This window comes from Artibeus jamaicensis, unplaced genomic scaffold (assembly GCF_021234435.1).
Source record: "Artibeus jamaicensis isolate MK-2021 breed Jamaican fruit bat unplaced genomic scaffold, CSHL_Jam_final contig_518, whole genome shotgun sequence".
Taxonomy (NCBI): domain Eukaryota; kingdom Metazoa; phylum Chordata; class Mammalia; order Chiroptera; family Phyllostomidae; genus Artibeus; species Artibeus jamaicensis.
In genome coordinates, this window is record NW_026521870.1 from 5,216,840 (window position 1) to 5,232,074 (window position 15,235).

Consider the following 15,235-nt stretch of genomic DNA (forward strand, 5'->3'; position numbering starts at 1 on the left):
CTGATTCTTTGTTTGGAAGATCTATCCATTGTTGACAGTGGGATGTGTTGCTATCTATATCTTTCTTGAAGTCCTCCAAGATCTTTATATATTTGGGTGCTTCTATGTTGGTACATATATGTTTACAATGTTTATGTCTTCCTAATGGATTCTTCCCTTAATAACTATGTAGTGTCCTTCTAGGTCTCTTTTTATGGCCTTTATTTTGAAGTGTATTTTGTCTGATATAACTACTGATACCCCAGCTTTCTTTTCCTTTCCATTTGCTTGGGATATTTTTTCCAACCCTTCCCTTTTAGTCTGTATAGCTCTTTTGTTCTGAGGTAAGTCTCTTGTAGGCAGCATATGTGTGGGTTATGTTTTCTTACCCATTCCACTACCTTATGTGTTTTGATTAGAACATTTAATCCCTTTACATTGAAAGTCTTATTGATAAGTATTTATTCATCAACAATTCCCCCTCTGTACCTCTCTATCACTATTTTATCATCTTTTTAAAGCGGTCCCTTTAGCATGTCTTGCAGTGCTGGTTTGGTGAAGGTATATTAATTGACCCTTCTTTTGTCTGAGAAACTTTTTATTTCACCTTCCATTTTAATTGAGAGCCTTGCTTAGTGGAATAACCTTGGTTGCAGGCTTTTGCTTTTTATTACTTGGAATATTTTTTGCCATTCCCTCTGGCTTGCAGTGTTTCTTTTGAGAAGTCAGCTGCTAGCCTTATGGGAGCATGTTACTATCTGTTTCTCTCTTGCTGTTTTTAAGGTTCTCTCTTTGTTTTTAAAATTTGGCATTTTATTTATGCTGTATCTTGGAGTAGGCCTCTTTAGATTCATCTTCCTTAGAACCCTCTGTGCTTCCTGCACTTGCATGTTTTTTCCCCTCTCCAAGTTTGGGAAGTTTTTTGTCATTACTTTTCAAACAGATTTTCTATTTCTTGCTCTTTTTCTTCCCCTTCTGATATGCCTATGATTCAACTGTTTTTATGTTTCATGTCCTGCAGGTTCCTTAAGGTCTCCTCATACTTTTTGTGTCTTTTTTCATGCTGCTGCTCTACTTGGGTATTTGTTTCTATCTTGTCTTACAGCTCACTAATTTGGTCCTCTGCTTCCAATCTAGCCTAGGAATTACAATCTAGCCTGATTGTAATTCCTTCTAGTATATTTTTTTATTTCAGATATTATATTATTTATTTCTTCCTGGTTCTTGTTTATATTTTCTATTGCTTTTTTATGTTGTTGTCATTCCCATTCAGGTCCTTGTATTTGTCTATGACTTCCTTGAGCATCATTATAACCATTTTTTTTTTTTTTAATTCTATGTCTGGTAGATTGCTTGCCTCAAATTCATTTAGCTCTTTTTCTGAGGGTTCTTCCATTCCTTTTGAATGGAGGTTCTTTCTTTGTCTCCCCATTTTAGGTGGCCATTTTTGGTTATTTCTGTGATCCAGGATGTTCTGCTTTGTCAGTTGTCCTCATGGGGTGATATTCTACGGTAGGTGTTCTGTGTGACTTGGTGGTGCAGTCTATGCAATCTCCTTGTCTGGATAGTCTTGGGTGCCCTTTCTTCCTTTTGTGTGGGCTCTCTTGTTGTACTTAGGTTTTACTTGCTGGTGGCTTCTATGTTGCTGGGTTCCCCCCTCTAGCAGGTTTATTGGTAGTAATACCTCCCACCTTTTACCGTATGCTGTTGTCGAGGTGTTGGTTAACAAAGCAATGTTACTAGGCATCAAACGAATGCCAGCAAATGGGACTACCCTACTGCATCAGCAATCTGGGCTGCACTTGAGCAAATACTGATAAAGGTGAAGAGAGATTATGGCTATTAAAAGATATGACAAAGGAAATATGAGATGATCAAAAGAGGGAAAAATGTTATTGAGCAATAAAAGGGAGGGGAATTGATAAGAGTGGGGATAGAACTGAGGCAAAGATAAGGAGAGAACAAAATTATAAGTGTAAGTGAATCACATAAGGGTGATAGGAAGAATGGGGTATGAAAAGGGAGAAGTGTACTATGAGGTCTGAAGTGCAATGAAAAAGGTATTGGACCATTGGGAACAAAATTGGAAAAAAAGCAAAACAAAACACAAGAAGGTCAATAGCAATGCCAGCTGGAAGAAATTTGATAAAGGTGGACTGGAATAAGAATCTTGTACTAAAACAAAAATTGAATACAAAATATCTACTGTAAAGTACATTATTTTAAGAGGATGAGGGAAGTGAACTAATAAGTGTAAGGACTAAAGCCCAGGCCGAGAGGGAAACGAAACAAATGAAAATAATAAAAAATATTAAATAAGGTTTCTCACTCTACTGATAAGGGGCAAAATCAAGTAAGACAGGGGGAGGGTTTTCTATGAGGTTTAAAGAACCAACAGATAAGAAATAACTATGAATTCAATTGGAGCAATACAGCAATAACTGTGGTATTTTGCCTAACTAGCCACTATTCATATAAGGAGAAAAAGAAACATGACTCATCAGAGGGGGAGAAGAATGTGTGTTGACTTAGGAAAGAGGAGCAGTTATGCAAGGTTAGATGGAGGAGCAATAGTGAGATTAAAAGATAGGAAGTCAGCTTAGCATGAGAGCAAATAAATTTACCACAACAGTAATAAAGCTCAGGAAGATGGCAAAATGGATTGAGACCAGAGAGAGATGCTGTATGGTCTTTGGAATAAAAATAATATAATAATATATATATAATCTGACTAAAAAGAATAAAAAGTAAAAGACCAAGAGTAGTGAATTATTTAGCATTGTTATTTTTAAGTTCTTGTTGAGCTAATAGTTGATAACAATTCTTAGAATAATTTTTGTCTTTACATTTCACACTTTGAATACTACCAGAAAATTTTATTTTTACTTTCTTCTGTGTATTATTTGCTAGGGTGGTCAATGACATGGGCTGTAAAAGAATTCACAAAGAGAAGAACGTGTAGACAGAAAAGTTTTTATTTGTTCTCCAAGAAAGGAGAGGGGCATGGTGTGGAGAAATACACCAGCATTGAGGTGTGGGGGCTTTGAGCTTTTATTGAATTACAATTGGATTAAAAAAGGGTGGGGTGTGCTATTGTGAAGACCCTGGGCTGCCGAGGGTGTTGTAATTAAAGACTGCAATTTTTTTCCAATGTTATCTTCTGCCTGTGGCTGTAGGGAGTGCTTAATCACTTTTTATTCTTATGCTTCAGTAATTTCCAGTCCTTGGGACAAACTCAGAAGAGTAAGATGGCAGTCATTCTTAACAAGGTCACAAGCCTGCTCAGCAAATGGCACCACAAAGCAAATGGCTATGGCTTTGTCCTTTCATTCCCTCTGGTTTAAAATGGCTTGTAATGACCTGGCCAAGTTTGAGTTTTGGTGAGTAGGGACAAAGGTCCCTTCTTTTGTAGCTATTTCAGGTGGGCTGGGGTTGTAGCTGACACTGTTTGTGGGTCAGGGTATTGGTCATTAAGAAAAAAAGGTTGGAATTGGACAGACCAAAAAGAGAAGGCTGTGGCCAGAGACTATTCGTAGAGGAAATCTCTCAGAGCCTGGGTGCTCTGGTAAATAAGGGATATGAGATATCTGAGGAGACATGAGGTCTAAAAACAATAATTAAAAAAAATACTGCTATAGGTCTTAAGAAGTGAGTTAGCCAGAACAAGCAGGACCAGATATTGGCCTTAAAATCTCAAAAACGAAGAGGTGGAGTTGTAGGTAAATTCTGCATGGCTGATACTGAATCAGTAGTTCTCAATAATTCCAAGTCAAAGAATTAAAACAAAATGAAATATCATCATGGAAGAAAACTAGAGAAATTAGGATTCAATCAGTGTGTGGGTGAGAGTTGGACATTGTGATTTTCACTGAAACACAATTTCTCTCCCTAAAATCAACCCAATTTTATCAAAGAGACTGCATTAAATCTAGTTTCAATTTGGCCTGATTATGTGCATGAACTCAATAAGAATAGCAATTAATTACATAGGCTTTTTCAAATCTGCTTTGCTAGAATTTTCACAAAGAAATTTTCACTAAACTTCAGTTTGAGCTTAGTCAGCCCTTCAGAGTGCAGAAGCCAAACCACATGGTTACCATTTGGCTTTGCCTGCAATACCTATAGGCTTGTGTGGATTTCTCAAGTTACTGAGATCCCCAAAATGTCTTGAGGTTCCTTTCTTGCCATCATTTGGGAAAGAAACCTTTGCCTCTTATCTGAAACAACTGCCATGAACCATGTGACAAAGCAAGGTACCAAGCCTTTTTTCCAAGGGGCTTTTATTGGCTTCAAAAGTCAATTTTAATTCCTTAAGGCTTTCTGGTGACATCCAGAGTACAGATGTGACTTTTGATCATGACATTCCAGACAAAGACTTGGTTAATAAAACCACGTTTGGAAACTGGTGCTATTATAAAGAGAATAGATTCTTTAAAAAAAAAAGATTTCATTTATTTATTTTTAGAGGGGAAGGGAAGGAGAGAGGGAGAGAAATATCAATGTATAGTTTCCTCTGGGTGAGTCCCTTGCTAGGAACTGGCCTGCAACCCGGGCATGTGCCCTGACTAGGAACCGAACTGTGATCCTCTGGTTCACAGACCTGCACTCAATTGACTAAGCTACGCCAGCCAGAGCTAAAGAAAATAGATTCTTATTGGGTTTATGCAAACAAACATATTTCCATGAAAACTTATTAAGAGTTACCAAATTCTAGTGGGATTAGGTAGTGAGAAAAATATAAATGTTTCAATATTGCTTATGAGGGTATAATTTACAAATTGTTCTAGAGAAAAAAATTTCTTATATCTTAAAAACAAAAAGATTTAAAATTAGCAATATTTTGAACAAAGTCATAAGAATAACAATGATCTTTATTTTATTTAGTCCCATATAACTAATTTTGTTTGTCTTGATTATTTCTTAGCGTTTCCAGAAATCCAGTTATTCTTTAAGGTTCTATAAATCTTTACTTTCTTTAAAGATATGACCTACTTAAATACCTATAGTTTAGAGTAAGTCAGTCTTTTTTATAAATCTATTCAAAGATTCATTTGCAAATGCATTAGCATAAAACAGTGACTGTTTTAAGTGACAACATTTAAAATGACATGGTTGTAGATTTGATTAAAATAAAATTGATAAAGGACTTTGCTTCTTTGTAAGACTTATTTCAAGATAACAATGTCTTGATAAGTTATAATTACTATGAAATGACACAAAAGAATAATATAAAACCCATATTTTTAGATTTAACACACAATCTGAATATGTAAAAACCAAACAGTATGCAAAATTTTAAAATGGTATACAGGGCTTATTGGAAGTGTGCATTGAGCATTGGCCACAATTCATAAGTTCCCAGTGTGTAAGTTACAAATACCCAGAACACCATGGCTTGATGCCCCCACAGGGAACCATTGCTCTTGGCTTGTCCAGTATCATTGACAGGACACCTGTTACCCCTGAGACCTTCCTGTTTGAACTTAATTATGAATCTTGGCAAGTTCTTCCCTGGGACAGGTTGAAATTCCTAGAAAATCTATTCTGATAAAATATATGTATACAAATAAAATAGTTATGTTTATTTTGTTTGATAAAGCTTCTCATGTAATTTCAATCATATTAAAGAAGTCTAATTAGTTCAAAAACTCTTATAAAGAGACTAAATAAATTCTTGAGGTATTCCAGGGGCCCACTAGGGTAACTCAAAGTCATTTCTCAGTTTTTAAAATTTAAATTTTGGGAAAGTTGTCAAATATACTTAACCAATATATTATAAGATGTTTGTAAAACATTTTTTATAATAACTATAAGAAACATTAATTAAACTCAAAACTGAGTTTAATATCAATTTTTTTAGAACATAGGATTCTGCTTAATTTATATAAATATTTAATATTTTTAGGCCAGGGATGTCAAACTCATTTTCACCAGGGGTCAGTCACATCAGCTTCCTGGTTGCCTTCAAAGGGCCGAATGTAATGTTAGAACTGTATAAATGTAACTACTCCTTAACTAGGGACGAGGAGCTCAGCACTGCTGCTGGGTAGAAAGAAGGTGCTGGGTGGGATAAAACAAGGTGGAGGGCTGGATTTGGTCTGCAGGCCTTGTGTGTGCCACCTGTGCTTTAGGCCAATAAAATATCACACCCTAGTTATGCCATCTGGAGGCAGAAAAGGCACCTCATGTATCATGTAACATACAGACAAATAGATATAATGTAATGACCACGCACATGAAGCCGTCACACATAAAGACTGTACACAGAATCTGAATTACTAATTCTTGCAGAGAAAGTATAAGATTTCTTTTACTTGCTTTTGTCAACTTTTAGGATGACTGGGAAGAGGATGGAAGGTCCTAAATACCAAGCAAGAAGGCCTGTTGAGACTCTTGCTAAAAGCTTTAAGGACTGTTAATGAGTAGTAGAAATAAAGTCCAATAAATAGACTCCAAGGAGTCTAGCACCAGGGAAGAGCTTGTGGCAGGGTGGTGAGGAAGTTCTTAAATACCAAGTGAGAAAGCCCACTTTAGAGAGAGCCACACTGGCAGAGAGAGAAAGTGTGTTTGAGACAGAAGGCCCATTCCATCCATGGATGTGTTTACCCCATGCACCGAGGTGACCTTACCAATGAATGACCAGAGCAGCAAACAAAAGAGAAGGAATGGGCCCCTTTGAACATCAGAGGTGGTCAGTTCCTGACTCACAGGACCTCATCGAGTCCCAGGTGTCACCTGGGGACGGTCATGTAGGGTGACTCTATGTCCAGATGGCAGCCTTACCCTCTATCTTAGCATTGACAAAACACATCTTGATGAAGGGTTTATTCCATAACTGACAGATAGGTTTTCCCACACTGAGGAGAGCAAGAGAAAGAGTAATGAAAACAACTGGTACCACCAGAGTCATCGAAGAAAGTCATCAGAGAGAAATTAGGTGGAGGAAGGGGTACTGGAACCTGAAGTTTCTTTCTTTAAAAATTTAAAACTTTTGCAACCTTCACAGATCTTTCACAGACTTTCTTGGCCCTTTAGAAATAACCATTTTTAGGATAAATCACTTTCAATCTCTGTCCTTCAAAATTGCATCTCCATGCTTTATGACTTCTATTATTAAAACCACACAATGTCTTTCCAACTTAATTTGAACTTAACTTTTAGAAACCTCAATTCCAAATAATGACCAAAATGTAAGCATTCCCTAGATTGACTTATGAACACATCTAATGGCTTTTAGAAACATAGGTTCCTCTTGGCAAACACACTCTCACCTTCAAAAAAACATACCTCGAATAAAGCACAAGACATTTATCTGTAACTCCAAATTCACTTCACAGCCTCTTTGTACTGAAGAGACAAAAGCAGGTCTAAACATCTATGTTTCAGTATTTCATGTCATTTTAAAATACCTAGACATTCAATAACTTTTATCAGAATCTACCAGTTTAGAAAGGAATAGCCAAAATAAATTAAATTGATTTGCTCAGATATAGCAAAGATTCCCCCCTTTTGATAAGAATTATCTCTTCAAAATTTTTATTTTAAAAGATGGCCTAGAAAGGTTTCTGAAGAACAGGTATTTGCATTTCAAAAATGTAGGGAAAGAAAAGCCAGCTTCAGCTAGAAGGACATTGGTTTCATCAGGTGAAGGAGGTAGAAAGTGGCTTGAGTTTAAAATGCTGCTTTTTCTCTGCATTGAGAGGCAGGCCCAATTTTCCCATGATCTAGCCCCTCCCCAGGTCTCCAGGAGGAGAATATTGAGTGTTTTACAGTCTGAGAGGAGGGTGAGGTTTTTCTTCTTTGTGCAGTGGAGCCAAGCCTAATTACAAACTGGAGTTGAATGCAAAACTTGTGTTAGGCTGGTAAGGAATAGTGTCACTCCCCTGCTGGGTAATATTGATTACAAGAGCATGGCTTTACGGGATTAGAGTGCACCTCAGCTGGAAAATAAATACAGCCCTTGCTCTGTGGCAAGACAAACGGGAGTGGGGGGAGGGGTGGTAGAGTGAGGCAAATCTGAATGAAGAGGCGTAGTTAGGAGAAAGAGGCCTGAAGTCCCTGCTGCAGGTTAAAATGTCTCCTTCAAGAACTAAACCTAAAGAGGGGATCCAGAAAGTGACAGTAAACGTCAAGTTGGAGGAGATAGTACTGTAGTCAAGAGATCCGTCCATGGGCCAGACCTTCTGGTCACCCAGTATGTTTTGAGGTCAGGCTGTGTTGCAATAGAATATCAAGTGCCTGGGCTTGAGGTTGGCAAGTCCCAGAGCTTTCAAGTGACATCCCAGTGGGGAGTCCTTGGATGGGGGTGACTGAGTGTTGCCCACGGTAAAGGGACAGATATCTCGGGGATGAGAACAATGTTCTCGACCCATGTTGTGTTGTCCTGCAACGCTGCCCTGTCGGAATCCCACTTCTTTTCCTTTTCAGTCACCTTTGCAATCTCCTCCTCTTTGCTAACCACCTGTTACAGTTCTTCAAAGCTGTATTCGAAGATCTCTCTCTCTCTCTGCCTCTTTTTTTTACTACTCTATATCCTTAGACAATCTCATATGTACCACAGTCTCTATTACTATCTATTTATGGATGATTTCTCTGACCTCTGGCCCAGAATTTCCACTTACCTACTCAAATCTACTGGGATTTCCACTTCCCTACTCAAATCTACCTCAAATTCATAATATTCAAAACTATTCCTTTGTTCTTCCTCTTTATTCCTCAAACCTGGCCTGGCCCTCTTTTGCCACTCCCTGCCTCAGTAAATCACCACCATCCCTGAAACTTTCTCTTCCTGCCCATTAACTCCTATCACCAACGTCTCTTGCTTGGCCTCCAGATACATTCTGTCTGTCTGCTGTTTTTCTCTCTATTGTCCTAGTTCAGGTTATTCTGATCTCCTTTTGGAACAGTTTGAAGCTGCCCACTCATTTGTACAAATTTAGTTTTTTTCCTTCAGTCATTTTTCTACTCTACAGCCAAAGTAACCTTTACAAATTGTAGATCTTACCAAGCCACCCCTTTTCTGAACACTTGTTTTTAAACTAAAGACAAAAATGCATGATCTTCAGAGGTCCTTAAGAGAGAAATCTGATCTTTTTGACCTTAACTCATTTTATTCTCTTGCCTCCTAGAGCACTGCAGTCTTTTATGTGCACTGCGATTTCTCTACCCCAGGACTTTTGCACATGTACTTTCTGTGACCTGGAATAGTTAGTTCTTTTCCCCTTCATCCCATCACTGCATTCTCATCCTCAGCTCAGATTTATTTACTGAGAAAAAAACTTTTCGACTTCTCTGATTAAATCACCATATTCATGGCATGTGCTAATGGAACCATATTCATTGCTTTCATAACACATACTACATTTATACTTATGTTATAAATTCGTGTAATGACTTCCTCCTTCCTAGACTATAAATTCCAAGAAGGTAGAACTGTGCCTATTTTTGCTTACTATTGTAGCCCCCCAATTTGAAACAATGACTATTCTATAATTGGTGAATATATATTCACTAAGCAAATAAAGGAATATACGAATGATTAGAAACATTACCTTTCTTATATATATTCCCCTTAAGATACACAGCTTATCTCCCCAACTGGAATAGTCTGTTTTGGAATTAAGATATTAACTTATAGATTCACATTCCCCTCAAATGTATAGGTTAGCATTTACTAAGTGCATTGTTAACATTTAAAATAAAATAATGAAAATTAAACAATTCAAATTTGTGTTTTGTATTTGATATTTTAAGAAATATTTCCCCGATTGTTTATCATAAGAATCACAAATTCTTGGGTGTTCTTCAAAGCTGCAGAATCAGAGTAGGAATCCATTAACCTACATTTTTAAATAATCATCCTCGGTGTTAGCAAGGCAATTTTGAGAAATATCAATGTAATATAGTTAATATATTTATATTTATAATAGATATAATGAGAAGAAAATAACTATATCACTATGCATATCTTAATGAAATATATATATTCATCTTTCTATTCTTCTACCTTCCTTTCTTTCATCTATATGTTTATATTGATATGGTTCAAAACGAAGTTTATTTATAATACACTTACAAACTTTGCCTTCTTTTTCCTGATTCACAAAGTAGGTTTTGAATTTCATCTGATTTTTTTTCCTAAGGGCAGAAATATGTTGTCCTCCTGCATGATAAAGATGTTATTACTTATATCTTCAGGTTGGAGGTACATTTGTTAAGATTGGATGCTGATAGTAAAGTGTACCTAATAATATGTTATATATCCTAATCCACAATGGTGCAATTACATCTCATACATTTTATTGAGTATTCTTTTGGGAAATCACAACCTAAATGCTAACATTTTTCTATGTTCAATTTTGTGGGTTAAATTGTCTAGAAAATAGCTAGGCTGAGAAAACCTTGTTGAGGTTATTATAAGAGCACTTTAGTGAAAAATTAGAGTGTCAAAGAAGGGTTGTACTGAGATGAATAACCTCATAAGGATTCTGTAGTAAGAACAAGTGGTTTTCTAGGGGAAGAGAGAGAGGACCTTGTCTCTGGTTCAGCATTTTAAAGTGATAATAAATCAGGTTACTGACATTCTAATGGTCCCTATCTTGGAACAATTAAGATTTCTACTAGGGTAGAATTTGGGTTTGAGTATTACAATTTAATAACTTAAATATGGCTGTTCAGTTTACTTTAGAGAGTCAGAATATAAGTTAAGACCCTGGAGAAATCCAAGGGGCTCTTCTCATCCAGAGATTTTTTTAAAAAGAAAATTGCTGTACAAAACAATACCTAAACTTTATTCAGAGAAAAGCAGGGCTAACTCCTGGCACAAAATCATTATCCACAAGATAACTTCATCAGGCCCAGGACATTGCTTCCTCTCCCAAGATTTGGCCTTGTCAATTATCAAAGCAGTCCTTTACTCTGCTAAAATGTGTTGCCCATGTGTATGGTCTAAAGGAATACAAATACTCCCTTATTTCATTGAACTTTTGTTTTGGGTCACATCACTTTATATTGAACTGAACATCAGAAAGTAAGTAGAAAAGACATTTGCCTTAAAAAAAAGTCACAAAGTCCATAAAACAATGATATTGTTGTTAACTTGTTGTCTAACATTTCCCAGGCCATATTTCCCAAATCAGTAGCTGCAAAGATAAAGGTGCCAAAAGTTCTTATAATGTTAGTTCATATAAGTCTCTCCTCAAAGATATAATAGCATTAAAGAAACATTTAACTTTAGTTAACCTTCCATGTCAAATATTTAACAAAAGTAATCTCTCAACTCTTATTTTTGCTGAATTAGTCTAAGGTAGGAAATTGTTCCATTAATCTGAAATTATCTTGGTGAAAGAATCCTAATATTAAACTTTAATGATTCCACAGTAACTTTCAAAGTGCCTATTTATAGTACTAATTGTTTGTTAAAAAAAATGAGTGAATAAATGAATGGGTTAGTGGGTGGATGAACACATAGATGGAAGGATTAACAATGGAATAAATGAATAAAAATATTCCTTAGGCCTAACACAATGAATATAATGACTAAACATAATTATAGCAAAGAAGGGATAAGGGTTGTTAAAGTTTGAAGCTATCAATATTTGTAACACACATATAGGAAATCCTCTAATACCATCTTTTAAATCAATGTATTAATTTTTTAGAGGATGCTTTTTCTAAATCTCTTCCTCTTTTACCTCTGCCCTCCTCAGATCCCTTCCTTCTACCCAGTCATGTCTTCTTTTATATTACGAACCCTCTTTATATTTCTATATACAACCTTACAATTGAATATTACTTTTCTGCCCCTTCCATTAATAACCAAGAATTTCTATTACCTATCAGGTACTCTTCTAAGCACTCCATGCACATTATCTAATTTACTCCTTGGCTCTTACCTGTAGCTGTTATTATTTTCCTCATTTTATGTATATGGATATGGAGGAGTTAAGGTGCTCAAGGCTATGAAACTAATCAGTGAAAGAGCTGACATATCAGCTCATGTGTCTAACACATGAAACTCTATAGGTTCCATCAAAAAACTACTCGAACTAATTAACAAGTGAATTCAGTAAAGTAGCAGTATACAAAATCAATATTCTGAAATCGATGTCATTTTTTTACACCAGTGAACTATAAGAAAGAGAATCTAAGAAGAAAAAAAACCACTTACTATAGCAACAAGAAAAATAAAGTACCTAGGAATATATTTAACCAAGGAAGTAAAAGACCTATACTCAGAAAACTATAGAAAACCAAAAAAGAAGTTGAGGAAAATACAAATAAATGGAAACATATACCCTGTTCATGGATTGGAAGAAATAACATCATTAAAATGTTCATACTACTCAAAGCAATCTACAGATTCAACACAATTCCTATTAAAATATAAATGGCATGAACAACTCTTACTTGATACTGTTCTTTCCTACTTATATGCATTTTCTCCACACTACAGAGGAGTTTTATCTTTCTTGTTTGTCTTGAAAGGCAAGAGGTTTTTCTCCCAGTAACTTACATTAGCTCTTCATACATATGAGTCCCTATGACAATGAATAAAATGAAACCCACAGGCCTAAATGAAATGATACTCATGCTCAGAGTATCATTGCATTACAATATAATAATTATTCATCATTGTGATTGTGATAATTAATGAAAGGATAAAATATGTTGAATATATTCTACCTCTGATAGATAGAGTAGTGTGTAATACCATTGAAGTACTCTCTACGGTTTAAGATACTAGGGTTTAAAAAGAGCAAATCGTCTGCTAGTTTGAAAACATGCTATTTAGTAAGAAATCTCTCATATAGACAGATGATCAAAAGTAACTTATGCCCTTTAAGTTCTAGATGGTAGTTTTCTTATATTCAGCTAACATAACCTAGGTATCAGCTATACCATTCTTGCCTCTTGTCACTCCTTGTTGAAATAGTAAAAAAATATGGTGCCTCTTGCATTGCTTGATTTAAAACTGAAACACATTTCCAATAGGTTGGAAAGCCTCCGTCAGCTGATGGTTGAAGATTAATGTCACAATTAGTATGTGGATGTTTGATATGCCAGCCTCCTGGGGTTGGAACACTGGTAAACTGCTATGTGCTCAGATGGGCTTTTTGTTCTCATAGCTCATAAAAATAACATAAACAGATACCTGCCAAGCTGGAATGGGGTTGGATGATAGGCCTTTCATAGAGTAAAATTTGGTTGAGCATAAAAAGGAATAGACTTTTAAAGTAAAAATATTGTTTTCAGCGCGTAAATATCACAACAAATTTTATAGACTATTATATGACCGCCAGAAAGTCAAATTGTGTACATTCACCATTCTCACTGTGTGTTTAATAGATTGCAAGCTGGTTGTAATCTGGTCTGGTCATTTTTATGCATCAGAAAAAATTTGCCTCTTGAAATCTCTTTAAAAATTGAAACTGATGCTAGTTATAATTTTACAATTGAAACATAACTGAGGGATGGCACAGACTGAATCCATGAACAGTAGACATTTATTGAAACTTTCCTACAAGTTTTTATTCAATTTTTCATTTAAGAGTTTCCATGAATTATATTTTAAAAATTAAAACTCAAAAATGATTGGACTTGAATTTTTTAGTTCAAGGACTAAGTAATTAAGGTTTAATTAGTTCAAAAAACACTTTTTAAACTATATTTAGTGAAGGTGTTTTAGTTCTTCATAAAGAATGAGATACTTCACAGCAAAAAGACAAAACTTAGCATGTAGAATCAATAGAACTTGTTGAGTAATTTAAGATAGGAAACAGATGATAAAAGAAGAGTAAAACCTAAGTCTGGATTGAAGAACTGAGAGAGATCTCGGGAGATGGCATAGACTTGGTGAGTTTAAGTTTAATTAAGCTCATTAAATCATGCATTGAACTTTTAAAATGTTGAGTTCATTTGTCTGTATATGTCTCAAGATGCTATATCTATCTATCTATCTATCTATCTATCTAATCATCTGTCATCTATCTATCTATCTATCTATCTATCTATCTATCTATCTATCATCATCTATCTATCTGTTGAGAAAGAGAGAGATTGTACCAATGAATAATGTATTGGCAGCTGCTATTAGAGCAAAATGTCACAGCACTCATTTTCCTCTTGATTTTGTGGGGTGGTGATTGTGAAAAAAGTTGTAATAAACATAATAATGGAATGGTTAATGTTACAGCAGAGTGAAATTTTACTTTGGTTTACTGAAAAAGATACATATTAATAAGCAGCCAATTGATTACTCTTCACAAAACAGTAATTAGGCATCAAATTATTTTTCTTCTGCCTGTCACTGCAAGAGAATTGAGATTTCAGGCACAATACAGATTAATGAAAAACATGCTTTACAAAATTAATGGTGGCTTAGATTTAAACAGCAGTTTCAAAATAGCAAAAAAAAATAGAGGATGAGAAAAGACTAGATGACTACATAACACAAAACAAATTTGGAGATGTTTCAATAGCTTTGTTATTCACAGATTTGACTAAAATAGTGGCTATTATGATTATCAGGTCATTTACTACTGAAATAGAAGCACAAAATGAACTATGGTTCTTAATAGGATTTTGATATGTTTTAATTAAAGTTATTGGTAATCCAAATTTATTACTTTTGCAACATTTGAGTAGTAAAACGTACGATGTAAGTGTGCCCCCATGTGGCTATAGACAAGTTTGTAAGAATGTGAGGAAAGACCTGAATGGAAAGAGAGCCTTAACTGCTTCTGTTGAGTGCTTACTCCATTGCAGGCAGAGGGCTGTCTCTCCTATTTTTAAAGTTAGAAGATTCATGATATCTCTTATAGTTCTTACAAATATTTTATTTTTAGTAGCTATATATATTAATCAACACATCTGCCTTTGAGTAGTAGTGTAACAGTAAAAACACATAAATCAACACAAAATGCTTACTTTCCCTGTATACGTAAAGGTCAAGCCTACGTGATTCTCTGCAAGTATTTTAAAATGCATTTTCTCATTAAATAGGATAATAGATCAAGGAAAAAAATTTTAGCAGGGTGGTTCCATGGCCTGAGAAGGCAGTCTACCTGTTTGTGTGCTGTATATAAAAACTACTCATATTTTTAATAAATTCTGTCAATAAAGAAGATATTGGATATCTGTAATGTATATTGTAGATCTCACAGAATTTGAAAGCCATTTTCACAGAGTGTTTTTTAGAGTTACCAATAATTTTATTTTGACACAACCGTATTACCTAGTTAATACTCTTCATTTA